The 26,690-nt window shown below is 50.3% G+C and overlaps 2 long non-coding RNA genes and 1 other non-coding gene across 5 annotated transcripts in view; 1 reads left to right on the top strand and 2 right to left on the bottom strand.

Moving 5' to 3' along the window:
* LOC110342188 overlaps positions 1-8,585 on the top strand; it is a 118,153-nt gene extending 109,568 nt beyond the window's left edge. Inside the window, exons 3-4 of the long non-coding RNA XR_002384205.2 lie at positions 4,780-4,867; positions 7,160-8,585. This is a non-coding gene — a long non-coding RNA (uncharacterized LOC110342188). The remainder of the gene's footprint in view (positions 1-4,779; positions 4,868-7,159) is intronic.
* Positions 655-7,167, bottom strand: LOC106021655. 3 transcript variants are annotated; one of them, XR_002384200.2, is made up of 3 exons: positions 5,181-7,167; positions 3,451-4,114; positions 655-2,219 (listed from the first exon to the last, which is right to left on the bottom strand). It is a non-coding gene; the product is annotated as an uncharacterized LOC106021655 (long non-coding RNA). The 3 variants fall into 3 exon arrangements; XR_002384201.2 differs by having other exon boundaries at positions 3,451-4,111; XR_005878333.1 differs by having other exon boundaries at positions 3,451-7,167.
* Positions 8,586-26,164: 17,579 nt separating the features above from the next.
* Positions 26,165-26,236, bottom strand: Trnat-cgu. The gene has a single exon. It is a non-coding gene; the product is annotated as a tRNA-Thr (tRNA).
* Between the last annotated feature and the right edge of the window lie 454 nt (positions 26,237-26,690).

Genomic DNA, 26,690 nt, shown 5'->3' with positions numbered 1-26,690 from the left:
GATAGAGACAAAGCCTCCTTCACTCCAAGGGATTAGCTGGGCAGAGGCCAGAAGAGTTGTGGCTGTGACAGCTGTGAGAGGGTTAAAGCTGGAATTAGCCTGACCTCTAGATGTGCAGGAGGAACTTGTGACCTGTTGATGGCAGCCAAAGGGAAAAGGTTTTTGTGTCTGTGGCTGGAATAGCAGCACCAGTCTTTTCCCTGTGCCTCAGAGTGATGTTGGCGGGGTTGGGTAGCTTGGGCAGAGCTCTGAATCCTCACAGAGGGAATCGATCTGGCTCTGGATATCCATCCAGAGTTCACCTCCCATCCCTGGGACCTGGAATTCACAGTGAGGCTATGAATCACACCGAGCTTCCCAGTGACAGGTGAAGATCGAGCTCTGGCTCTTCCGACAGCTCCCCTTGGCAATCATCCGCCTGCCTCTGCCTCCCGAGATCTGGGATTAAACGAGTGTGCCGCCGCCGCCCGGCCCCGAACCCCTCTGCTAAGCACACCCAACACGAAGCTCTTCCACTGCATCACTGCCTCTCCCTGGGTTCCCTGCGCCACTTGTGTGAGCTTGGACAAGTATTTCTACCTTCACAAACCCATTTCCTCAACTGGAGAGTGAACCTGCTGTCCACATGCAAACACACACCTATGGCATGATATCTGAACATGCAAAACAGCTTTATTCATATCAATCATTGTACACCAGATGGATAAAGAAATAGTGGTGTGACCACAGGGTGTGATGCTGCCCAGCCTACAACGGAGTAGATGGACCCTAATGTGCATGGAGGAATGAATCAGAAAAACACACTAGGAGAAACCATGTGACCATCCAGATAAAAAACTGACCATCAAGAGCTTGGATGGAACTTTTCAGGGCAGGTAAGCAATATTCCAATCTGATGGTGATGGTTACAAGGGTATATGTTCCTGAAAAAGACTAGGAATTGTACACTTAGAACTGGCGAATTTTGTTGCATGTAAAGAAAGAACATCTCAACAATGCTATTCCAAGAAAGGTAAACAACCATTGCCTGTACAAGGAGCCATTCTGTAACGCAAATCCAAAATGAGTTTCTTTTAGAAAAAACAACAACAGAAAAAACATTGACTCATATAATCAGGTTAGTCCAAGTGTTGGCTTCAGGCATGACTCGATCCAGGGGCTTGTTGGATAGAAAGAACAAGTCCACACAGCATAATCTTTGTTTTCTTTCTTCTTTGTTGGCTTCATCATCAGCTGCATAAGTTGGCCACCAGCAATTCCAAGCTGACATCTTGTCAACTTAACTCCCATGAAAAGATGCAGCTGAAGTCCAATGTGGGTGTGAGGGGGAACTCTGCAGTCCTTGCCCAGGCCTGGAACACATGCCTTCCTCTGAAACCAGGGGGTATGGCTGGCCCTGCTTGAACCCTGGTGACACAGATTAAAGGGTCACCTTTGAAGGAACAATATATCAATAGAAACAAGGTCCTTGGAAAACTGACAGCTACTCGTCCTTCCACTTATCCATTCCTGTCTAGACAGCTCTGCAATGGCCAAGCCATCAGGAATGGACTCTACTTCCATTCAAGGTTGCTTTGCTGACACAAGAGTCAAAACAGAAAATTCAGATGGGCACGGTGGTACACAGTTATAATGCTAGGACTCCGGAGATAGAGGCAAAAGGGTTATGAGTTCAAGCCCAAGGTGGACCACATAGCAAGATTTTGTCTCAAATCAAAAAAGGCCTGGGCATGTACCCCAGTGGTATAGTACTTTTCTAGTATGTCTAAAGTCCTGAGTCTAAACTCCAGGACCAAAAAAAAAGTGTCAGGGGAGTCCTGCTTCTAGCAGTCAGGTAAACCAGAAAGAAGCTGCTGGGTGTCTGACCCCAAGACATCTGGCAGGGCAAGGGGGAGCTGTGTAGAAGCCATGGCCTAAGGCAGAGTCCTGCAGCTGTGGAAACTTGAAACTCCCAAGGGAAGGATACCTCCTTATGTGCTGGACTTTTGTGACCCAAACCTCAGGGAATCCAGGACAAAGGCAAGGACTACAGCTCAACCCAGAGCCAACGGCCTCCAGTTCAGCCAGGGACAGAGTCCAGAGAAGAACTGTCAGGAAAGATAATCTTGCAGGATCAGTGGCAGAAGACACCAGCCATCATGTGAAGACCCAAATGTCACCTCAGTGTCAGGCAGTGCAACTATCTCCAAGGAACCAGCGTTCCCGGCTCAAGTGTCCTCCTGGAAGGGAAAAGGCAGGCAGCAACAGTGTCAGCTCTGTATGCAAAATAGTCTACAGAGCGCTCCTATGGCTACCAAATGGGCAGCAGGCCCAGAGAGGACGTAAGCCTTCCCAAGGCCGCCCTAGGCTCAGAGCTCTTAGTTCCACAGTGGCAGGGGTTTGTGGCCCAGGTCTGACAAGGCAGCTGAGGGCTTCCTCTCAGCCCCACTACGCAGGCTAGAGTCCATGCTGTGCAATTCCTCTACTGAGGTGCTGGCCAAGTTGGTCTACACAGCCCTCCTGCCCTCTGGAAAGTAGGCTTCATGGATACCATAGTCAAGAGTGTGCACTGAGAAGGGGAGAGGGCCTGTGCCAAGCTGGGCAAGAATGGCTTGCTCGCCCAATCATGGGGCCCCCTTCTAAAGGAAGCCTGAGGGCCTGGCCCAGAGCCCAGGGGCTCCAGGAAAGCAGTGCTCTCGACTCCCATCCTCCAATTCCAAGGCAGGCTGGCTGTCCGGCTCTGCAGACCTGCTGGAAAATAGCTAACCACTTCCTGGAGCTAACAATGCACCATGGTCAGCTCACTGCTCTGACAGCCAACTCAGCTAGTCCTCAGGCTGTGCTTCTACAGTTGCCTTGGAAGTGAAGGAGGGACAGTGTGCCAAAGACCATGGCACCCCAGCAGCAGGGGCTTTCCCTGGACACCAGCCCCAAGCATGGCCAGTTCCTTCCTGGTTGTCCCTAAGTAGAGAAGCAGCAGGCAGAGAGAGGTCTTACCATTGTCACCCAGCAAGCAGATAACTGTTCCGGTCTGTAAAAGGGACTTGACTGTGCCCAATCTAGAGCTTGAATTGGTGGTAGTGCAAGAGACTGAATAGCAACTGAGGGTCTAGGCCAGTATACTCTTGCCATCTGGAAGTGACCCACCCTCCTGTGGGTCAGGTACCTGCTCCCACCCACCTCTGGATAGTATGACCAGGTGGCTGCTATTCAGTATTACACTAGGGGGCTGAAGAGGTGTTCAGTCACCAGCACCCATGTTGGGCAGCTAACAATTACCTATACTCGTTCCTAGGGACCTGACCGTCTCTTCTGGCCTCTGTGGGCACCAGCATGCACGTGGTACACACACACACACACACACACACACATGTGTGTGTATATATATGTAAAAACTTACATATTATAAAATGTACTAGCTTTCTATATACTAATGATGAATACCACCATTATTACAGAAATGTCACTGACCTTGGAGTCAGAACTGCAGATGTGAATCCTGGCTCTGTCATTTCCGTGCTGGGTCCTCAGTAGATTCCCTAATCACCTTTGCCTGCCAGATGCAAGTGGTCCCATCCTCCAAGGGGTTCTCCACAGAGATGGAGGGAATGTCTTCTATCGCCTCTGGTGGGCTTGTAGCCTGATAGTTCCTCCTGGCTGCTAAATAAAACACAAAGGCATGCAAGAAAAAGCCAACAGCAAGTCAAGGCACCCACCTCAGGTTTGTCTTGATCCCTACAACTCTGATCTAGTTTGTGTTAACAGACACCCTTAACACTCCTTAAGTTGGCTTTTCTCAACCTGTGGGTTGCAACCCTTTTAGGGGCCATATATCAGATATCCTGCCTATTTACATTATGATTTATAACAGTAGCAAGTTTATAGTTATGAAATAGAAATGAAATAATTTTATGGTTGGGGTCATTACAATATGGGGAACTCTATTTAAAGGATTGCAGCATGCAGAAGGTTGAGAACCATTGCCTTAAGTGATTCAAGGGTCAAAAAGCCTGACAGAGCTGTAGGTCAAGGATAGCCTCATGGGGGACCTCACCTCAGACTCCCTCCAGCAAGACTGTAAGATCTCTGAGTTCCTGGCTGAAAGGCAGCAGTGGCCAGGCATATCCATATCCTCCTTGGAAAAAAAAAGAAATCCAGGCTCCTGAAGGCACAGGCCTGTGGCTTACTGGGTGAGAGGCCTGGCTCCCATAAAACGGCCCCCCTCTGGTTCAAAGGTACTTGCCCAGTAAGGTCCTGAGTTCAATCCCAGGAACCCATATGAAGGCAAAAAGAGAACACAGTAATGCATTTTTAAAAGGCACCAGCAAGATGGCTCAGCAAGGAAAGGCACTTGCCACCAAACCTGATGGTCTGTTTGATCCCTGGAGACCCACAGGCAGTCCTCTGACCCCCATGTGTGCAACATGGCGTATGCCTCTTCCCCAAAAATAAAAGTACCCATCCTGTTAATGGGGTGGGGCCAGAAGGAAAGTGTGAAGGCTTGGCTCACGACAGACATTCAGGCTTGGGTGCTTATGAGTCTCATCCTTCCCTCTGATGCATACTTGACAGCACATGTTTTCAAATAGTCTACAGTATTTGAAAGCACTAGGGAGGCAGAGGCAGGTGGATCTCGGTGAGGTGGAGGCCAGCCTGATCTACATAGTGAGACCCTGACCTGAAAAAACAAAAACCCACCTGATGTACTGTCTTTGTGAGTGTGTGTGTGTGTGTTCATGTGTGTGGAGGCCAGAGGTCCACCTCAAGGTACCTTCCTCAACTGCTCTTATTCTCTGACAGGATCTCCCACTGAACCTCCATTTGGCTAGACTGCGTGGCTGGACAGTCCCCCTCAGAGCTGTCTCTGCCTCGACACCTGAGATCACAGGTGAGTAGTGCTCAGGATGGAACTTGTGACAAGCACTTTACTGACCAAGCCACCCCCCCCCCCGAGCCCTGTCCTGTTGCAAATGCTTTGGTTAAGAATGAGGGCCATGGGAAGGAGCAAGGTGGTTTGGGGAGGGACTGGCACGGGCAGAGAGGCTCCAGGGGAGATGGTGACTGAAGTTAGCAGAACCCAGCAAAGCTGTTAGAGCTAATGGGACAGCTGGTGCCCTTGTCCATCCCAAGTGTGAGAATCTCAGTCCACCAAAGCCTCACTCATCTTCCACCTGCAAGAGTAAATCTTGTCTAACCCTTACCTGGTAGTGAGATGCCAGCAGTCTCTAGCAGAGCTGGGGGCACAGAGCCCAGAGACCTAGGGCCAGCAGGGCAGTCATGGTGGTCCAGCATCTACCAAGCACCAACACCATCTTCCAAGCTGGCTCCTGGGGACCTGAAGACATCTTGAAGATGACTGTCCCTTGCTGATGTGAGGTCCTTGAGATACTGAGTGACTTTCTGTAACAAGTCCCATGATGCTTATTACTCATTTATCCGAGGATAAGCCACCTCAGCTGGCACACAAGACTGCTGCTTTGAGTTTTGGTGACATCTCTCTGGCCTGGTAATGCTAGGGAAGAGGAGCATGGCCCCCAAGTCAAAACAGATGTAGGGCGGAGGCACTGGCTGAGCATGGAGCTGGTCTCTGCAGTAACGGGGCTGGAGAATGTCCACCTAAGAATAAGCAAGTTCTGGGGTCACAGCAGAGGAGAAATGCCCAGATCAACATAGCCACTGGCTCTGAGTCTCTTCACTCGAGGCTTAAAAAAAAACAGGCAAATTTCTGCCCAGGTACCTGCCCCACTTCTCAGGAAACAGGAGAGGGAGATGGATCCCATAAGACAACTATTCCTCCCCGCAACAACCTTATATGAAACAGGGCAGCCCAGGAATGTCCCCCAGCCCTCCCCACACCCTCAAAAGAGTGAACACGTATGCAAATTTAATGTGGGAGTCACGCTAACTGTTTCAACAACCAGCATGTGCCCATCCCTCCTCATTTCGGGGAGAGGGTACGTTCCAATCTGACAACACAAGTTCTTTCCAGCCTGGAAGGGCCAGGTGGGCGAGGGCTGGGTTGGCCCACAGCTGCCTGATGCACACTGCAAGAACAATAAGGATTTTTAGGGGCATTATGACTGAGTCAGAAAACACAGCTGCCCCTGAAAGTCCCTCATTTTTCTTGCTGTCCTTGAACATGCGCCAAGTAAGGTGGTTGGTCATCCAGTTGGCCCAGGTGAGGAGAGGTAGAGACGTTTGGTCCCTTACCCAACCCTAGCCCAGTGTCCCCCAGTCAATCAGCCTAGAACCCGGTTGGTATACTCTGACACAGGGATCCATGGATTTGAACTAAGGGAAGTGACGTCTCACAGGGGGGACATGAATCCGCTCTGCAGCAACTGGGTCTCGAGAGTCAAGCGAGAGTCTCAGGTCTGATATGGCTCAGCAAGAGGGGCCTCTCTCTAGCCCTGCCGAGGCCAGCCCTGATTCAGGTAAGAAGACGACCATCCCAGGAACCCTGGAGCCAGCACTGTGGAAGAACATGCAGGTGTGAGCCTGAGGAATGGCAGCTGGGCCCTGCCTTTCTAACAGCTCCCTGACCGAGGGTCCCAAAGACAAGCCAGGCAAGGTGGTGCAGGTGCAGCAAGAGTTGGAGGTCAACCTTGGCTACATAGTGAGCTGGACACCAACCTGGGCTAAGCGAGACTGTCTTAAAATCAAACCCCCAAACCAGGGGCTGGAGAAATGAGTCAGGGGTTAATCAGCCCTTGCTGTGCCATCATGAGGACCAGAGTTCAGAGTCTAGCATTCATGTAACAAGCCAGATATCCCACAAACACCTGTAACTGCAGCTCCCAGGGATCTCCTTGCCACCAGGCATGCATCCCTGCATGCACACACATAATCTAAAAAGGAGACGAGGTGACTTCTCTATCACTCAACTCAGGACTGCAATCAATCACATACTGTCCATGACTACTAACACAAGTGGGTATGACTTCAGAATGTGGTGGGTAGGAGGTGCAGGCTGGCCCTCTGGTTGCACCCTGCCCTACCTTTTACACAGTCCAGAGCTTCAGGTGGGTCTATGAGTGACCAAAGCAGTGGGCAAAGACAGACTTCTGGAATGTTCCACACGTTTTTAGGTTTAAACCATGAAACTGACTCATTGTAGGCTTTGAAAGGGTGGCATAAAGTAGCAAAAACAAAAAGTCAGTAACTTTTTTTCTCCTTGTAGGAAAATGGAAATAAAACCAAAACACTTTTCAGGGCCAGTGAGCTGGCTCAGCAGGTAAATGCACGTGGAGCACAAGCCTGGTGACCTAAATTCAACGCTCAGAACCCACGATGGAAGGAGAGAACTCTCTACTGGAAAAGGTCCTCTGCAAGTGTGCACACACACTCTCTCACCATACACATCATAGAACACCCCCTCCCCCGGCAAAAAAGATATTGTGTCAAGGGTTCAGAATTGTGCCCTCACTGAAATGGTTTGGTCAAGGCTTAGCTCACCTTTTCTGAGTGACCTTTCTTGACCTCAGCCCGATGCCAGGCTAGAATATTTTTCTGCTCCGCTGCCTCAACACACATTACACTGTGCCTCACCTGTTGGTCCACCCCATCTGAAAATGGTCCCAGAAGCACCTTCGTCACATGAGGATGCCTGGAATTCTCATTGGCAACAGTCGCCCCTGCAATTCTTGGGACTCGTTACCATTCTGGTGCAGGAGCTCAAAACTAAGGCAGGGTCTGACTCCTGGCAATGGTCAGAGGAACACCTCCCTGCTATCCTAGGTGACACTTCTAGGCCTGGCTGTGCCACTACCAAACACTGGCCACCCAACCCATCACACACAGTCCCACTCTGTGCAGGCCCATGCTGGGCACACATTCTTGACTGAGTTGGCCCATGCCTTTCTTCTGAGGCTGATGACCCACACAAGGCTTACCAGGGAGCTGGAAGAAGGGGAAGTTCCCATCAAACAGAATCCCTAAAATAGCCAGTCACCCACAAAACCATGATAGAAGGGAAAGAAAAGCCAACTAGATATCAGCCCTTGTTTGGAATGCGATGTAGAAGGAAAGCTATGTGCCAGCCCCACCCTGGCTAGAAAGTGGTCCAGGGAGAGGATGCCAGGCCCAAGGAGTCATGGGGGAAACCTGTCCTTCAGAGAGAAGCCACTGGGACAAGGGCTGGCCTTACAGAGGCCAGGTTTGCTGGTCAGGGGCCAGTAGCCTGCAGGGTTTGGTCCTCCTTCCAACTACCCCCATGAGTCAGTTCCAGGCCAGCAGGCTTGAGGGTGGGGGGTCAGAGGCCCTGCTGGATTTCATCCTGGGCTGCAAGGAAAAGCTTTTTGGCCTTTCTGGTCTCTGATGAACAAGCCAGGAGATCTAAAAGCCATCCATCAGAGCCGCTGGCTTTCTTTACGATAACCAATCGCTCTCTGCCAGAAATTCTTTTGGTAAGAACACTGACTTTCAGAGCCTTGGCTCCTCCTTAGCTCCCCCAGCAGCAGTGCTGTCTGGCCTGTGCTGATGGCTAGACCACCATGGGGCACAGTTCAGGGTCCAGAGGGTGGAGAGCCAGGTGCCCCTGCCCCTCCAGCACAGCTGGAGCTGGGCCTAGGTGTATTTTCCATATAAATACATATATCTGCTCCCGAGCCCAGGGCAGGTCACTCATGTTTCCAGACCACAGTGAGTGCATTATGGATGATGTAAAACTCTGTTGAGCCTTTACATGGGATCCAATCGACACAAAAGGGCTTTGCCCACTGAGCCATCTGTTTCTAGAAAGTGCTATTAGAACATAGGTGTATTCATTCACTGACGCATTCTCTATGGCTGCTGTCAGGCTACAATAACAGAACAGACTAGAGTCGTTCCTCAACTTTCATCGGCTCATGCCATGCCCTGTCAGTCAGAAGGGCACATTGCTAGCCCAGGAAAAGGTCAAAAGTCTACGTGCTGCAGCGATGGCTCAGAAGTTAAGAGCACTTGATGCTCCTAGAGAGCCCAGGTTTGGTTTTCCCAGCACCACATGGCAGCTCGCAACCTGTAACTTCAGCTGCAGGGGACCAATAAGGACACACATGGCACACATACGGGCACTAACATATACATATGTCTTTAAAACAAGAAGCTGGGCAGTGGTGGTGCATCCTTTAATCCCAGTACAGAGACAGGTGGATCTCTGTGAGTTTGAGACCAAACTGGTCTACAAGAGCTAGTTCCAGGACAGCCTGCAAAGCTACACAGAGAAGCCCTGTCTTGAAAAAAACAAAACAAAACAAAACAAAAAAGAAACTTCTAAAGGGCAGAGTGATGCAGCTTGGTGGTTCAGACCTACCTACGTTACCATATATAATGCTCTGAGTTGGATGAGACAGACAGATGGACACATAGTAAGTGTATTATTCCCACACATTTTGTAAGGTTCAGAAATCATAAGTTGAACCATTGCTAAGGCAGAGACTTTCTTAGTTATAAGACATGGATGGCCCTCATGGCAAAAAAAAAAAAAAAAAAAAAAAACCCAAAAAAAAACTAGTAATTTGGACTTTTACAAAACAAAAGCTTCTGCTTGTTCCTGAGCCACAGTTGTTCGCATGTACCACGTGCTGGGCTAAATACAGAAGACACGTAAGCACAGCCTGCACGCAGAGTTTGCTCTCAAGGCCTGTGACGAAGCAGCTGGGAGAGCCACGCAGCACAGCCACCGACACTGGAAGAAGTGTAGTTACTTAGGCAGCCCGCCTGCAGGCTGGCTGGCTGGCTCCTACTATAGCCAGAAAGGAACCCTAGAAAACGAGACTCTCTCTGTCCCAGCTCTGGGCACATCACTTGTCACCTTAATTAAGTGGACACTCTAAGAGCCACAAAGCCTTATATCCAGCTCTCTTACCCAGCCTCTCAAGGCCAGATGTGCTTGTGAACCTTCCAGGTTTTCAAGTGGAATGTGACGCCTAAGCTACATATTATGCAATACCCCAGTGGGACAGCAACTGTAATCAAACATGTTAATACCTCTGCAGTGAGACCTATGAATATTCATACACCCACGATAAATATAGACTCTTAGTCTGAGGTCAGCTTGGGTCAAGTTTTCCCAAAGATTTAGTTACAAAAGCTGCAACTTGGGTTTTCAAGGTTCTGTGGAGTTCAGGATTTGGGTGTAGGCCTGCAACAGCAACAGTTACGAAGTGCAGACACTGTCTCACGTGAAGTTCCTGGCCTTGGCTGGGCAACACTCTTGCCTGTCCCAATGGCCTTCACTGCAAGTAGACACAAAAAAGCAAACTACAAGACACTCAGTAAGGACACACCAAACGACTATATGCCACCTGACATTTTTTCCCTCCAAAGAACAGCCCCTAACATTGGTAAAAGTGGAGGAAATCACAGTATATCAGGCGTGAATGAATAGTTTCTCCTACTCTGTTTATGTGGACAAGGACAATAAACTGTCCTTTGGTCACTTGATGCTGTCTGAGGGGCAGGCACGATGGATTGGGTTTATCAGGAGCCGTGGAGTGGGTGGGAATTCAAACTTTAGAGACCCCATTTTTATTTTTCCCTTGTGTAGTTCCTCAGAGCCTCCCTATGGCCAAAGTTCCATTTGGAAATCTAAAATGATTTATCTCATCACAACTTCCTAGAAGCTAATTAGAAAAAAAATGTGCTAATTGGATAATCTGATTTCAGATGTTCTAATTATACTCCTTGGTGAGAGGGGTACAAAATATAATAACATAAAATGTAACAGACTTCTTCCAAAAGTGTAAAACATCCAGAAAGCCTAAGGTAAAACTTCCAAAAATAATCTTAGATTAAGATTTCTCTTTTTTTTTAAATTGTGTGTGTGTGTGTGTGTGTGCTTGCACCTGTACGCACCACCTGTAGGGCAAAAAACAAATTGCAGGAGTTCATTCTCTCCTTCCACCACGTAGGTCCTGGAGACTGAACTCAGGTCCTCAGGCTTAGCAGCAGGCATCTTTACCTGCTGATCCATTTTGTCAGCCCACATTAAGAATATTTATTATAATAGACCTCATTATACACAGATAAACCATCCCCTAGAAACTCCACAGCTCTTCTCCACTCTCGGATGTCTGAAGAGACTGGGGTGAGGGGATAGCTTTACCCAGCATTCTGGAATTAAATGAATTTTCTCTGTTTAATGCAACCCAGTTTCAGCATTCTGAAGTGTCATGCCCTCTTTCTTAAGACTACTCCTACGAATGACTACCAGCAGTTTCCTCATCGCCTGAGATTTCTAAACCCCAAATTGGGAAAGAAGTTCTTGATTCCATTGGTGATTTCCCCCTCACCCTGGCACTGGGCAGATCTGTGGGAGTAATTTTACTCCCTGATTGGGAAACACGAAAACAGCTCTGGGGACAAGGTGGCAAAGGAGAAGGCAGGAGCGGGGTCAGGGGTGGGAGGGGTGGAGTGGTGGGGGGGGATCTGCACTTGGGAGAGCATACCCTTCAAACACCATGCACTTGGGACAGATGTCCTGTTAGTGTCAGCTGGGGCCTGGCACACCTGCTGATAAACCCAAGCTGCTGGGGAACTCAGCTATATTTACTCAAGGCTAGCTGCCCCAGCCGCCTGCTACAGTGGTGCCTGCAGCTCAGTGGTCTGGTACAGATCCGTTAGGGCATTACAGATAGGACGAGGGTACCTTCTCTGGCCCTCTGCAGCACATGTGTTGCCCAGAGGGCAAATATGGACAGTGTAGGGGCAACATGAAGGCCACATACACTGCTGGGGTAAGCAACATGTGACAGCCCAGAACAACAGGGTGGCAGTGCCCACGGCCAGGCACATCAGTTTCACTTTCTGGGTTTCATTCCTAGGTCACCTCTCACCCTGAAAGGAGAAAACATCTTTTGAATGGCAAGAGAGAAAATCCTCAAAGAAATTCAACAATGTTCCGTGTCACTTTTTTCTTTCTTTCCGGAGACACTGTTTCTCTCTGAAGACACTAATAGACTTTAGTGAAAAATCTCCACATACGTAACATCAGTCCCCTGGGCTGCCTGCCTCTAATATGATTACACATCAAATGCAATAAATGGAGCAAAGTGGTATTATTTTTCTGGGAAAAACCAACATCATAAAAGAGTCTTTATTGAATCAGAGGCCCATGAACTGTTCTCTTGCCTAATTATGGCTCCAAGTGAATGAGGCTGGGTTTCCAGGCAGAGTTCCTCACAAGTCTACAGCCCAGAGAGCAATGGGATATTTGTCACAACTTGTCTAATTACAACAAAATCCACCAAGAGGACAGATAGGGAGAATGCCAGGGGAGGTTGGCAGCAGCCCCCTCCCCCACTCAGGACCTGACAAAAAGAGGCTGATTTTCTAGCTACTTCTATTTTCAGAGGCTGACCCCTGCCCCACTCCCACCCTCACATCCAAGTTAGGGTTCCAGATCCTTTCCCTAGCATCCCAGCTCTGCCCCCTCTGAGCCCATCTCTATGGAAAAGACACATTGTGGAAATAGGATTTTTTTGCCAGGTGTTTCAACACTCAAAATTTGACCACGGTTAGTGTGACTGTGTATGCACTACCTCAGGTCTGCCCAAAGATGAGCGCTTGCTGCCACCAGATTCAGGAAGAGAGGGAGGGAGGGTGAGTGAGAGGGTGACAGGCTCTGGGAAGGGAGGGTTCACCCTCCACACCAACCAGGCAGGAGCTAGGGATGTGATGGCTTCTCCCAGATGTGGAGCAGTCTGGCCAGGTATACTGGATTCTAACATTCTGCTGATACTTAAGTCTATAATTCCAAGTATCTGTTGCTCTCAAACTTCAAGAGCAATAGCAAGCTCCATGCCAGCCAAGATTACACAGACAGACCCCGTCTCAAACAAACAAAAACAAAACCTTCCAAAAGTAAAGACATATCTTCTACTATAAATCTGTCTCTGCCTCTGTGTACTAACGTCCAGAAGAGCAAGGTCAATATAAGGGGTCAGACATCACCCTGCCCCTCCCACTGACCTCCTCCACGTACTGAAGCCCACATCATCAAGATCAGTGTAAGGGGTCAGACATCACCCTGCCCACCCCTGACCACAGCCTGTCCTCTCCAACAGACTCCAGTAATGATCATGGGACTCCTCTGGGAAAATGGGTACTTCTGGCACCCCAACCCTGTTTCAGGTAAGCCTCTCTGGCAAAGGCTTTTCTTCTAGAGTTTTCTCTACAGATAGCAAGTCAGCATGTAGGCTTGCCAGCCTCAGGTTGTCCTATCTTGACCTCCCCAGAGTCTGTTCATTGGCCCTACCAGCCCAGGGGTAAATTCCGACAACACTTGGGAATAGTATCCATGTCCATCCATGTCCTACCTCCACCTTGGTCCTGGCATTTCCCATGGGCATTTCTGTTCATTTTTCATAATGCCCACAAAGCAAGCTTGGATGGAGTCAGGAACTTCACCTGAGGCACTACCAGCCCAATCTAGCCAGGGTCTACAATGACCAAGCCTCCAAATCTAAAGTCAGCAAGTACCGTCACTCCAGCAGAAGAGCGTGTTCCCAGACAGCTTTTGAGATGCTACCAGCACATGGGCATTGTGCCCTTTCTTTGTTTTCAGAAGGATGAGAGGGGACAGGGGAAAGGTGGAGGGTTATTTCTTTTAACTAATTATTATCATTGGTGTGTATGTGTGTGTAAAATGCAGATGTGTCCACACCACAGCACACATACGGAGGTCAAAGGACAACATTCAGGAGTCGGTTCCTCCTTCCACCATGGATTCAGGGGGAATAGAACACAGATTTAGGTGCACTCAGCAGCATCATTACCCACTGAGCCATCCTGCCAGAACTAGATGGTTATTTCTTAGGCATGGCTTGCCAGACTGGGATTTTAGCCTCTAAGAAACAGAAGTCAGTGCTTGCCCTTGAACCCCACATTCCCAGGGCAGAAATCCAGTGAGAGGAAGCAGGTTGCATGAGCACACACCACAGTCTTTCTTAGAGGGATCCGAACTTCACAGCTGCACATCTCCAAGTTCCCCCCATCACCCCCCATCCCTACCACCGCACCCCCTCCACACACAGCCCATCTCCTCTCCACCATGGCCTCTCCCATGTCTGCACCTCCCAGCCAGGACACTCAGGAGGGCCGAGTCCGCAAGGGAGTACACCGTAGTCAGCCCAGTTTCCCGCTGGGCAGAGCAGGCACTTTCAGGCCCCGCGGCGGCAGTGCTGAAATCAAAATCACAGGACAGCTAGTTCCACAGGGCACCTTCCTCTCCTGTCCTCCTGGATGGCCAACACAGGGGGCTGGCTGCAGAGTGATTTCCAAATTCCCCAGTTGCCCAGAACATGCCAAAAGGAGGGAGGGCACAGCACAGTGGGTGAGAGGTCATCTGCCTGTCCGTTCTGCACAGGGTCAGCTAAGGCAACTAGAGACCGAAGCACCAAAGACGAAGGTTAATGCCTTAGAAATTCCAAATAAAAGCATCACTGTGCCATATCAAACTACTTTACTCCCCTATAGGGTATGCTGAACTTGCCACTGAGCTGGTGAGCCTGGAGCCACCAGAGAAACTGAGATGTCTTTCCTGGGACTTTTCATGAACTGTGCTGGAGTCAGAGATGGAGGAGTCTTCATGCTGTCCAGGCTGACTGGCTGCTGTGCAGAACAGCGCGAAGTGACCACATCTACAGGCCAGGGTTCCTATGAGGTCCATGCTGGCTAATTCAGACCTCCCACCTCCTGTGCTATATAGCTCAGGCTTGCTGGCTCCGACCTGGAAGCTACACCCAGAAGGCCAGGGAACTGGCTGCTGTGCCACAAAGGCTAGCTGTGAGACCCTGGGAGAGGCCATTCCCTCCACACTTCCCCTCAGATGCTCTCAGGGCTGGCAGAAAAGTCAGTGAGCGGAGCAGTGAGCGGAGGGGCCAGCTTCCTCACAGACGGGCCAGTCCTCAGCACACAGAGGGTAGCCACTAAAAAGCCAGGCGAGCTGGGAAGAGGAAAGTCCTCTGCTGCCAAGCCTGATGTTATGATTTTGATCCCTGGGGCCCATATGGTAGAAGGCTCACCCACATACATACATACAAATAAATAAATGAATATGAGAAATTTTTCTAAAAAGCAAACAAAGGACCAAGTTTGAGGCAGGGGAAGGGCTCCCACATATTACCCCCAGCTTTTGATCAAGAAGCCACTGTTCCTGGTGTACTTCCCTAAGTACACCAAGTAACTTCCCCAAGGCCACATGTGTCAGCAAACAACAGTCACTATGAGAAACTGCCAGACTCAAAAGCCTAAGGTCTCAGTCATACTGCAGCCTTCCCAACCAACAGATATAAACAGGGAGATTCAAAATACAAGTACAGCATACGGGCACACCACCATGAACATGCCCGACCTCACAACGTGTGTGTGTGTGTGTGTGTGTGTGTGTGTGTGTGTGTGTGTGTGTGTGTGTGTACGGCACGTGTGGAGCTGCCAGGTTGTGCCAGCCACTGTACACATTTTAAAATATAAGCCTCACCACACCCTCCCAGGGTAAGACTCATAACCCCTGACTCACAAAGGAGAAATTGGTGTACAGTCAAGCCATCTAGCCAATGCCACCTTGCCTACAGGGGATCAGAACTGGAGCCCCAATACACCCATGTAAGTGGGTGGCTTTTGGAAAATTAAAATGACCTCTCCCTCGTGCTACAACCCTCTTTCGGGGACTTATCACAGATTAAGAGCTCCATGCTTTTGTTTGAAAGTCCTGAAACTAGCCAAGCATTTCCCAGCCTTCCAGAGGAAAGCAGAGGGAATCAACTCCATGAAGTAGGAGCCATCCTATCCCGGAGAACTTAGACAGCTTGACTCTGGACAAAGAGGCAGTGAAGAAAGCCCAGGAAGAAACTCGGAGACCAGCGGGGGAGGCAACAGTGAAACACTGGAAGCATTTCTAAATATTAGATGTCTGGGGCTGGAGATCTGGCTTAGCAGCGATGAGCCCTGGCTGCTGCTTCCCAGCACCCACAAAGCCACTCATGACCATCTGTAACTCGAGTCACACCCTTTTCTGGCCTCCTTGGGCACCAGGCATGCATGTGATGCATAGACATACATGCAGACAAAACACCTGTACACATGGAAAAAAATTTTCCGAAGTTGCCAGGAGACTTGAAGGTAGAGACCAGAGGACTAGCTTCTCCCAATATATCTTTTATCATTCCTATCTTGCTAGGCAAAAACTGACCTTTAATCTTTAATAAGTTGGGATTTTATTTTTAAAAAAAGCTAGAAGGGTGAGGTTAATTATTCACAGGGTTGCAATTTAGGTAAGAGTTGAGGGAATGAAAGTTTCCTCCCACAAGCAATACCTGAGCCCAGCAAGGGTCTCCCTGGAGGTCTGGCTAAGACCCTCCTCCCATCACTTTCCACCTTGCATTTGTGCTTCCTGAAGAAGGCTCCAGCACAAACAAGCCTGGCCATCCAGTTACTTCCTCTTGAGAATCCTTGAGGTACCCATCTTCCAAGGATGGAATAGGGTGTGGTGCTGGGCCAGGAGGGAGGCGTCTGCCAAGAGACCCAGCAGAGTGGCAAAGCCTTCAACTAAAGCACTTGCTTTTGCTAAATGCATTTGTTTAAATCAAAGCAGAAGTAATCTGCTGCTGGAGGACAGGCTAGCCCAGCCTAGTGTCTAGCTCAAAATTTTTTTTTGTAAAGGAACCTCCCCCCAAAGCAAATCATTCACTTCTCCCAAAGAAATGAAGGACTGAATAATTACTTTAAAAATCCCTAACACCTGGCCAGCCACGGCATGCTGAGGAACAGGAGACCACCAATGCTGGAGGCCTTCTGATTCCCAATGACTTATGTCCTACATTCTGAAGTTTGTCCGCTCCGAGGCGGGTGAAAAGCAGCCAGCTGGGCAAGCTTTCTGCATCCCACGGCTCCAGCTCACTTCGGTGGATGGTTTATGACCACGAAAAACTATGGAGATTTCCACTTCATTTACTTTTCGATACAGATTGGGGGGCACTAGGAGAGGCACTGGGTCAACAGGGTAACTTGTTTTTTCCAGCCTGATTCAGCACCCCCAAAGAGAGCATTTTTCTTAATTAGGAACAAAGCTTCCAGATGAAGTGCCCACCAGTTCTGTTCCCTAAACAATTCTGTAAGGATGTTAGGAAATCTACACCATGGCCAAAGAAACTCCTTCCTTCCATACTTCAGAATAGCACATTCCACCAACTAGAGTCTGTGGGTCAAAGCTTACAGGCACAAAACTCAGGCTATGACCCTTGCTGGGGCTCACCAGCCCAATCCAGGCTTCTCTCCACACCTGACTCCCTCTTCTGTTCTCACTGCCTCGTGCCACCAAAGGACAGGGACAGCAACAGCCCGGGTATGATTTGTACAGGGTCTACTTTGCACGTGGCCCACATGCATGGGAAGTCTGGGGGGGGGATACCTCTTTTATGGTCTTTGTACAACTGCCCAAGAGGTGGGCCAACCTGGTTTCCTTCCCTCCCCAGCCTCCAAGCTTCTAGAAATCTCTCTTTTCCCAATGCCATGAAGAAGGGGGACAGTTGTGCCCTATTTGGTGAATTTGCCCTTCATACAGAGTTTAAATCTCCTAAGTGTATGATCCTAAATGTTTTTTCAAAGCTGCTCAGACAGCCACACAACACATAAAGATAAAAGGAACCAAAGTTCAAGAACCCAAGATTTCAGGGCTTTTCGTGTGTGTGTGTGTGTGTGTGTGTGTGTGTGTGTGTGTGTGTGTGTGTGTGTGTGTGTGTGGTGTTTTGGGGAGGGAAGTTTTACGAGCAATAGAGCTTAAGAGGGAAGGGGCCTTTTTTTTTTCAGCACAAACTTGATGGTGGTCAGTACTGGGTTACATGAAAGTGTGTGAAAGACTAGTTAGAGATGTGCACACAGACTCAGTATTTAAGACATGGAGTGGTGAGGCAGGGGCTCAGCATCCAGGCCGCTTCCCCAGGAGCAAGTTTAGAAATCGGGCTCTATCTTCCCCACCCCCAAGCTCAAGGTTGGCGCCATACAGCAAGACAGGCCGGTCCAGAAGAAAAAAAGCCCTTTCTTCCCCAACCCCAGGTCACCTCAACAAGGTCCCAGGAGGATGCCGACTCACACTTTCAAGTGCGTTCCTATTTCCCTGCCGAAGCACAGATTCCCCGAACCCACACAGACACCCCACGGAGCGCGCCTCCCCAGTCCTTCCACCCTGGTGGACATGGGAGGTGGCGGCCCAGTCGGAACGCACGAGGACCAAGAAGGGGCCGCCCTCGGACGGCGAGGAGCGTGGAGAAAACGCCGGTCCTGGGGACCGAGGACTGGGACTTTGTAGGCCAGTTGAACTGACACCCTCATCTTGCCCGCAAAGACCCAGCTCTCAGCTCCCGTCCGCCTTGGAGTTCCGAGTGCCGAGTGCTGTGCTCCCCAGATGGGCTGCCCCGGACTGAGTCCCGCCGCCCGTTCTTGGCACCGCGGAGGCTCGGCGAACGTTCCGCAAGAAGCCACCTGCCCCGCCCGACCTCGGCCTGCGGGCTCCGAAACCAGCCTTCGCAGGGTTATACGACGCGCAGCGCACGCGGCCCAAAAGACAGTGCTGGGGACGCGGGAGGCGTGCGCCCCCGGCCTCATATCCACCCGTGCGCGAGGGCTGCACGCCAAGAAACTTCCCAGCGCCCGCACGCCGTGCCCGGGAGGCCCAGCTGCGCGCCGCCCGGTTACCTGTGCCCAGACCGGCGAGGCGGGACCGAACCGCGGCGCCTCGGGACCCAAGCTGCTTGCTCCCGCACGGCTGCCGCAGCCCGGCCCGCGCGCCCCGATGTTCCTGTAGCTCGGTGCGCGCACGGCCGAGGATCCGCGGCCTCTCTAGACCTGCTCCCGGACCTGGGGACCTCCACGGGGCCCCCACCGAGCCGGGGAGGACGTGTGCGCTGCCGCAGGACCCCTCGAAAGTTGCGGGGTTCCTCTCGCTTGCTCTCTCAGCGCGACCTGGCTCCACGTGCTGGTGACACATCAGGAAGGCTGCGTGCTCCGTGGCTCCCAAAGGACGGACACGACCAGCGCCCGCCCAGCACAGCCTCCTCGAGCCCAGTGGACCGCGCTCCGCCCCAGCCCGCCCTCCGCCCGCCCCTCGTCGGCACCGCCCCCGGCCGAGACGCCTGCTCCCGCTAGCGGCCCAGGCGGGAAGACCCTGCAGGGAGTAGGGTGGGAGAGTTCCCCTCCAGAGTCTCCCCGGGCCGAGGACCTGGACACTGGCCGCCCGACTCGACAGTCTCGAGTGCCTTCCACCCAGTCACGCAGCCCTTCCCACTCCCCTGAGCCCCAGTAATTTTCCCTTTTCCTCCTCTTGCGGGTCCGATCCGCTGCCGGCGCTTCCTCCGGTGAAGACCGGCGCCGGGAGCCCCCTGCCGGCCGCCCTTGCTCTCCGGCCGCGCCCCCTCCGTGGTGCAGCGCCCTGCAGCGGGCCTCAGCCTCCCCACCCGCAACCTAAGCAGGGACAGCCTTTGAGGGCTTCGTGGCAAACCCAAGAGATGATACATTTAAAGTGCCCAACGTAGTTCCCGGGAAGAGAACCTCTTGAAAAGCTGGGTTCCTTTAAGGGTGGGACAGAGAAGCTACGATATAGATAGAGACATTTCTAGTTCCAGGACAGCCTCCAAAGCCACACAGAAACCCTGTCTTGAAAAACCAGAGAGAGAAAGAGGGGGGAGGGGGGAGGAAGGGAGAGGGAGAGGGAGAGGGAGAGGAGAGAGAGAGAGAGAGAGAGAGAGAGAGAGAGAGAGAGAGAGAGAGAGAGAGAGAGAGAGAGAGAGAGAGAGAGAGAGAGAGAGAGAGAGAGAGAGAGAGAGAGAGAGAGAGAGAGAGAGAGAGAGAGAGAGAGAGAGAGAGAGAGAGAGAGAGAGAGAGAGAGAGAGAGAGAGAGAGAGAGAGAGAGAGAGAGAGAGATTTCCCAAAATCGACCTGTTCCCTATCTCCTCTATCTGCCTGCGCTCGAGTGGTTAATTGTGTGTTTACCCGGGGCCGGTGTGGACTATCCGTAGGCTTCTGCCAAAATAAGTCAGCAGAAGATTGATTTCAGAGGGCATAGAGAAGCCAAATAACCACTGAGATTGAGTTCCCTAGCTACCTTCAGGTGGAGGCTTGGAGTCATTTAACTTAAAATAACATGGCACTCCCGCTGAGGGTATCTTCTCTTTCTGCCCCCATTACCCAAAACATGCTTTAAAACCTGTGGCGGGACTGAGCGCTTTCTCTGTGTCTGACACTGAGACCTCCGCCCGCCCCCAACCCGTTAGGACAGGCAGATGCGCAGGGGCAGCTGCTGGAAGGACAACTCTGGAAGGGCTTGAGGGCAGAAGGCTCCGTGCCCTGAAGGGGACGGGCGCAGGCTTCAGGCTTCGGTAATCCCCATTATTTCGGAGCCTGGATTAGAGGGACAGAAGGGAGGATAACCTGGCATGGCTGGTGACGCTGCCTGAGTTGAAGGCACTCTGAGTTCCTCTCCCTTTTATTATTGCTCTCTGACAAACCCTTCGGATCTGTGAGACTCCGGAGCCTAGAGGAGCCAATGTCCTGGGGGGATGAAAGGGCAAGGATGTAATGGGTTTACCCAAGCACTGATCCCAGAGAAGCCCCCAGAGATTAAGATTTGCTACTTGGGCCTGAAATCCCCCTGCTACCCCGATCACATCAAAGGACATGGCTGTGGGGGATGCCTAATCCCATCAATGGAATAAAAGCTGGACAAGAAAGGAAATTCTGTAAATTTAGGGTAGCCCCAGGCAGGATGCAAGACCACAGCACACAAGAGAGGGTCAGTTAGTAGGGAGCTGGTCTTCTCATTACATTGCAAACACCTCTCCACCGCCAGTCAGTCCATAAACAGACAAAGCAGACCTATTACTTCTTAAGGTGGCCCTGTAGGAAAGTTGAGCACAGGAACTGATCAAACCAGGCGGTGAAACTGGTCTTGCCTCCAGGGTCAGAAAGGGATGCAGAGAAAGTAAGAACTCCCCCAAGGTCACAGTCTGCTGGTTCCATATTTGCAAGGGCTCCTGATGCTCCTTGCACCTCCAACGGGCACATGATCATATGGAAGAATGTTAAATAAAAGAAACAGCAGTGAACAGTTTTAAATCTAATTGTCTTAAGTATTGCTGTCACCTGGTGTCCAGAGACAGCAAAGAGCTACAAAGAACCTGTGACCATGGATAGCATGGGGCTCCTTCCCCTCCCCATATTTAGCAATTTACCTCAATTCTTTCCTCTTAACCCAGATAGTTTTATGAGGGAGAAACCCCCAAAGCCAGGAATGATTTTTTTACAGCAGGAAAACTCACTTGGGATTACTAGTTTTTTTGTTTTGTTTTGGGTTTTGGTTTTTTGAGACAGGGTTTCTCTGTGGTTTTGGAGGCTATCCTGGAACTAGCTCTTATAGACCAGGCTGGTCTCGAACTCACGGAGATCTGCCTGCCTCTGCCTCCCGAGTGCTGGGATTAAAGGCATGCACCACTACCGCCCTGTAGGATGACTAGTTTTGTCAACAGGTGGAACCTGTTTCAATTCCCTAATGCCCATGCAGACTTCTATGTGTAACCTCCTCCCGGTGGGCCTGTTTCCTCACTGGCAAGTTGGGAAGTATTTCCCTCTGTGACTTCCCCCAGCTTGATTGCATTCAGTGGCAGGAAAGGAAGGGTCAGTGGTGACAACCAGAATCTGATTTTGCTGACATTGTCCACACAATATTGCTGCTGACCTTGGGTACATTCACCTCACTCAGAAGTCTCTGAACAAATTTCTATGGGCAGGGTAGGTATTTGAAAGATTCTAGAATCCTTGGTTGAGGGCCAAGTCTTCAGCCAGAGTGCTACAAGTCTCTTCTTTGTTCTTGCCATTTAAGACAGATTTTTTTAAATGGTACTGGGAAGGGAACCAGGCGTCTCATGATGGACAAGTGCCCTAGAACTGAGCTATATCTTTTTCCCTTAAAACATTTTTTTCATTTTTTTAGACAGGGTCTTAGAAAATTGCACAGATTGGCCTTGAACATTTCTTTTTCTGTAGCCCAGGCAGTCTTGAACATTTGTTCTTCTTTCTGCTTCAGCTTGCTGAGTAATTGGGATTATGAGACTGTGCCACTAGGCCTCCTAGAGGCCTGGCTTGATTCTTGCTTTTATTACCCCCTACCCTCGTGTGTGTGTGTGTGTGTGTGTGTGTGTGTGTGTGTGTGTGTGTTGTGTAGGTCACTGTGACCTTTCACCTTTTAGAAAGGGAATGCAACTATCCACAAAACTCTCCTCTGTCAGGGCCACCTGGTCTAAAGTCCAACTCACACCCAATCATCTATGGGGGATGGTCTTTGCCTCTGTCCACACCTACTTCCTATCCTTCTGGGCCCCTGGGGAATGCAACCTTTGCCAGCATGTCTGTGTGTCCTTGGCTAGTGTGGCTGATACTACCTAGTTGAGTAGAGGTGTCTATCAGATTGGTATTGTGCCTGCTTGACCCACAACTAGCAAATACATGGATACAAGAGTCAAGTGACAGTATCCAGGGCTTTTCTAAGAAGTTTTCTGCTTCTCCTGCAGAGGGCTAAATCTGGGGACTGGAGGTAAAAACCCTGGTGGTGCTTCTCAAATATGCACAAATCTCTGGGATTGATCCCCAGCCCTACATACAACCAGCTGTGGTATTGCTATATGCCTATATCCCAGTAGTTGGGAGGTGGGGACAGGAAGGTCACAAGTTCTAGGTCATTCTCAGGTTCAAGGCAAGCCTGGGATACATGAGTCTCTGACTTGAAAACAAACAGCAAAAGACTTCAGGTAATCTTGAAACAAATCACTTCTCTTGTAATTTCTGAGGCTATGAAACAGCTCGATAGGCTGGTGGCTTTAGATTAGCTTTTGTCCCCAATGATGGGTTTGGGCCTTCAGAGCCTGCTATTATAAACATATATAGATAATAAGTATTTATGTCTTTATTCAAAAATATATTTGTCCTGTAGTTTGTGGGAGTTGTACAGAGGAGAAGGAAAGTACCTGTGCCTGCTTAAGCAAGCCCTGGATCATCATATTTGAGTGTCCAAAGATGGACAGGGTGAAGACAAGCATGGTGGCCCACACCTGAAACCAGGAGCTGAAAGAGTTAGGATACAAATCCCACTAATTGACAGGAGCTTGAAAAATACATTTATTTTTAAATAGGCAAACAAGCTGGGTGGTGGTGGTGCACACCTTTAATTCTAGCACTCGGGAGGCAGAGTTGGGTGGATCTCTGTGAGTTGGAAGCCATCCTGGTCTACAAAGAGAGTTTCAGGACAGCCAGGGCTGTTACACAGAGAAACGCTGTCTTGAAAAACCAAAAGATAAATAAGTAAAATAAAATAAGATAGGCAAACAGATGCAAAGGAAATCGACCAGCACTTGGGAGAAGGCAGGACAGCATCAAGAGCTCAAACCAGAGTGAGCCGCCTAGACAGAAAATGGCTACATTTGTTTATGTGTTGGTAACTGGGAGGGGACACATGAAAGAGGCTTTGGGAGCATCTGCTAAAAGTCTCTGAGTGGACAGGGACCCCCTTAGAATTCATTAACACGTTCACCTGATTTGAGTAATTTGGGAATCTGTGTTTCTTTGTACAATAAGAGAACTGAGACCATGTCTCTCCAGGGACAGGATATTGGAGTAAAACTAGCAGCTGGAGGCATAAAAGATACAGTTGCAGAAGTCTGCTTTTTAATCAAATAGTATTCTTTCACTGGAAGGAAGGGGCCTGGCAGTATATTGCATGCTTAAAATCTCCTGGAGGGAGGGGTGTTGGTGTTGCACACCTTTAACCCCAGCACTCGGGAGGCAGCGGCAGTTGGAGATCTGTGAGTTTGAGGCCAGCCTGGTCTACAGGACAGCCTCCAAAACAATACAGAGAAACCCTGTCTCAAAAAAAAAAAAAAGAAAAGAAAAGAAAAAAGAAAGGGGGGGAGGCTGGAAGGGGAGGCTCAGAGGTTTAGAGCACTGAGCACTGAGATACATGCTCTTCCAGAGGTCCTGAGTTCAACTCCCAGCAACCACATGGTGGCTCACAGCCATCTACAATTCAATCTGATGCTCTCTTCTGGCATGTAGGCAGAACACTGTATATGTGATAAATAAATAAATAAATCTTTTTTAAAAATCTCCTGGAGGTCAAGTCACCCACAAAGCATCACCGATGCACTGTGGTGCTAACACTATGTGGTTTGTTCTACACCCAGAGTATATCAGAGAAAGGACTGGGCCAGGGAACTCTGGGAGTGAGGGAGAAAGAGTCTGCAGCTCCAGTCCTGCTATCATGGAGGATCTTGACTGGATTGACTTGGGGGGGGGGGTAGGTAGTTCTTACCATGGGCTTCCAATGGCTAGGCCTGGTGCTAGAGAGGACAGTCATAAAGAGGTGTGGGTGCTTGAGGTCCATTGCTTGACCCTAGCTCTGAGGTGGGAGCTAAGAATCTCAGGCCACAAGGCATTTGGAAAAGACCTCTTCCTTTTCTTCCTTGACAGGATCTTTTGTAGCCCAAGCTGGTCTCAAAGTTCTTACGTAGTGAAGGATGACCTTGAACTTGGGATATCCCTGCCTTCACCTCCGGAGGGTTGAAATAACAGGCCTGCACCATCATGCTGGTTTTATGGGGTGCTAGGGATCAAATCCAGGACTTTGCAAGTGCTATACAAGGACTCTACCAACTGAGTCCCATCCCTGGCCCTGAGAAGTATTTATCAGCTTTAGAATTTAGCAACTGAAGCAGTGGAAACCCAGAGACTGTAAGGAATTTGTGGAGGTCATGACACAAACTCAGCAAAGGTGTCTTCTTTCTGCTCCTGGCCTGGCCTGCTAAGCCTCCAGTACCCCCAGGCTAGCTTACAGGGTAATTGCAAGAATTCTGTTCCTAGCTAAGAATCTGACTTGCTTTTGCTCCCCTCTGATCTAACAGACCTTGGTCTGGGATCCATGCTTGACCCCTGCATCTGACCCCTCACCCTTGGGGAGGTTCATGCTTCCCCAGTATATGCATGCTGACCTTTTCTGTACTGACTTCGATTTGTCACATCCCTCACCTCCGTGGGCCAGAATTACTGTTCCAGCTACTGCAGGAAAGCTGAATCTAGCCTAGGAGTGCCTTCTCACCGCGAATCCAGAGGGAGGGGCAGGAGTAAAGCCTACACCCAAGAGTACAGGACTTCTCCCCATCCTTTGCCTGATGTCCAGGCTTGTCAAGCTACGGCATTGTCAGCAACAAATCCTCTTTGTATTTAGTAACAATTTTATGATGACATTGATACTTTCCAAAGCCGTGTTTCTCTTTCACTTACTAGGACCTTATGCTAAATATGTAATATCCTCATTTCACCCCATGGTCAACTAAGCAACAAGAACCAGGGAATGAAATATGCTTTTAGTTGGAGAGGATTGGGAAGGAGGGGCAGAGGGAGGAGCAGGGAATGTGCTTTTAGTCTAGGAAGGGGGGAAGGAGGGAGGAGTCACATTAGCAGAAGCCTGGGATAGAAATGAAGAGGTGGAGTTCTAGACATGAAACTGGAGTGGTATGTTCAATGCTAAGCGTTACAACTGAAAATTTCAGGTTCAGGCACAGTAACCCATGTCTTTAATCCTAGCACTTGAGAGGCAGAGGCGGGCAGATAGTTCGATGCCAGCCTGGTCTACACAGTGAGTTCCATCGCTAAATAGTTAGACCCTGTCTCCAAAAACAAAACAAAACAAAACAAAAAACAAACAGCAACGAAAAGTAGCTACCCTTTATCATAGTTCAAAGAGAGGAACTAACACTACACAGGAGAGACCCTATCCTAAAACAAACAAAATGGGACGAGGAATCTGAAGTACTGGATGTCCTGCCACATGAAATCAGGGTGTTTACCTTACAGATGACTTGGGAATGCCGCAATTATCCGGGCCAGATAGAGAAGATGGTTAGGGCGCCCGGGGGACAGTGATACAGCTAGCTGGGCTGAGGACAAACAAGCTACACGCACTTCGTAAGCAAGGGACGCTCAGAATGAAGGTACGCCTCCCACTGCACGATCTGGACCAGAGCCGTGGGATAGAAGACGCAGGGAGGACAGCGATTTTTGTGCGGGCCTCGGGAAAGAGTTGGGTTAGAATGAACAAAAAGAGAACGTTTGGGAGAGGGAAATGGAAGAGAAAATGCGGAACCACCAAACTCCCGCTTCCAGTCACAGGCACGGACGGGGTTCGAACCCGCGATCTTCGGTTTACGAGACCGACGCCTTACCACTTGGCCACCGCGCCTGACAGCCAAGCAAGCCGTGGAAGCTCTCAGTGGAGGGGAGGTGGTAAGGGCAGCGAGGCGGATAGGCCCCGCCCTCCCTGCAGGCCCCGCCCCCGCGCAGAGCCCGCCCACCGAGGGGCTGTGACTGACGTTCTCCCTTCTTCCTTCCGCCCGGCGTCTGGTTATCCCGGAGATCGGGTAGCGGCCGAATCGGTCCTCAGAGGACACGGGAAAGTCTTGCTAGCACGGAACCTTCCGCTTCCCCCTCCGCACGCGTCTCACGCGGGGGCCGCGTCACTGAGCCGGGCAAGGCCGCAGAGATGTGCGTGAAGCCCGGCCTGAGCGTGGACGTCTGCGCGCCCCCGAGCGCGGGGGAACCAGCCTGCAGACCTCGGGGATAGGGCGCGGTGGGGAGGCCCGGGTGATTAACGGAGGCCAAGCGGGGGAGACTACCGCGATCAGGGGGAGAAGGAC

The sequence above is a fragment of the Mesocricetus auratus genome, unplaced genomic scaffold (assembly GCF_017639785.1).
Source record: "Mesocricetus auratus isolate SY011 unplaced genomic scaffold, BCM_Maur_2.0 Super-Scaffold_100007, whole genome shotgun sequence".
Lineage (NCBI taxonomy): Eukaryota > Metazoa > Chordata > Mammalia > Rodentia > Cricetidae > Mesocricetus > Mesocricetus auratus.
This window is presented reverse-complemented; position numbering and strand designations above follow the sequence as displayed.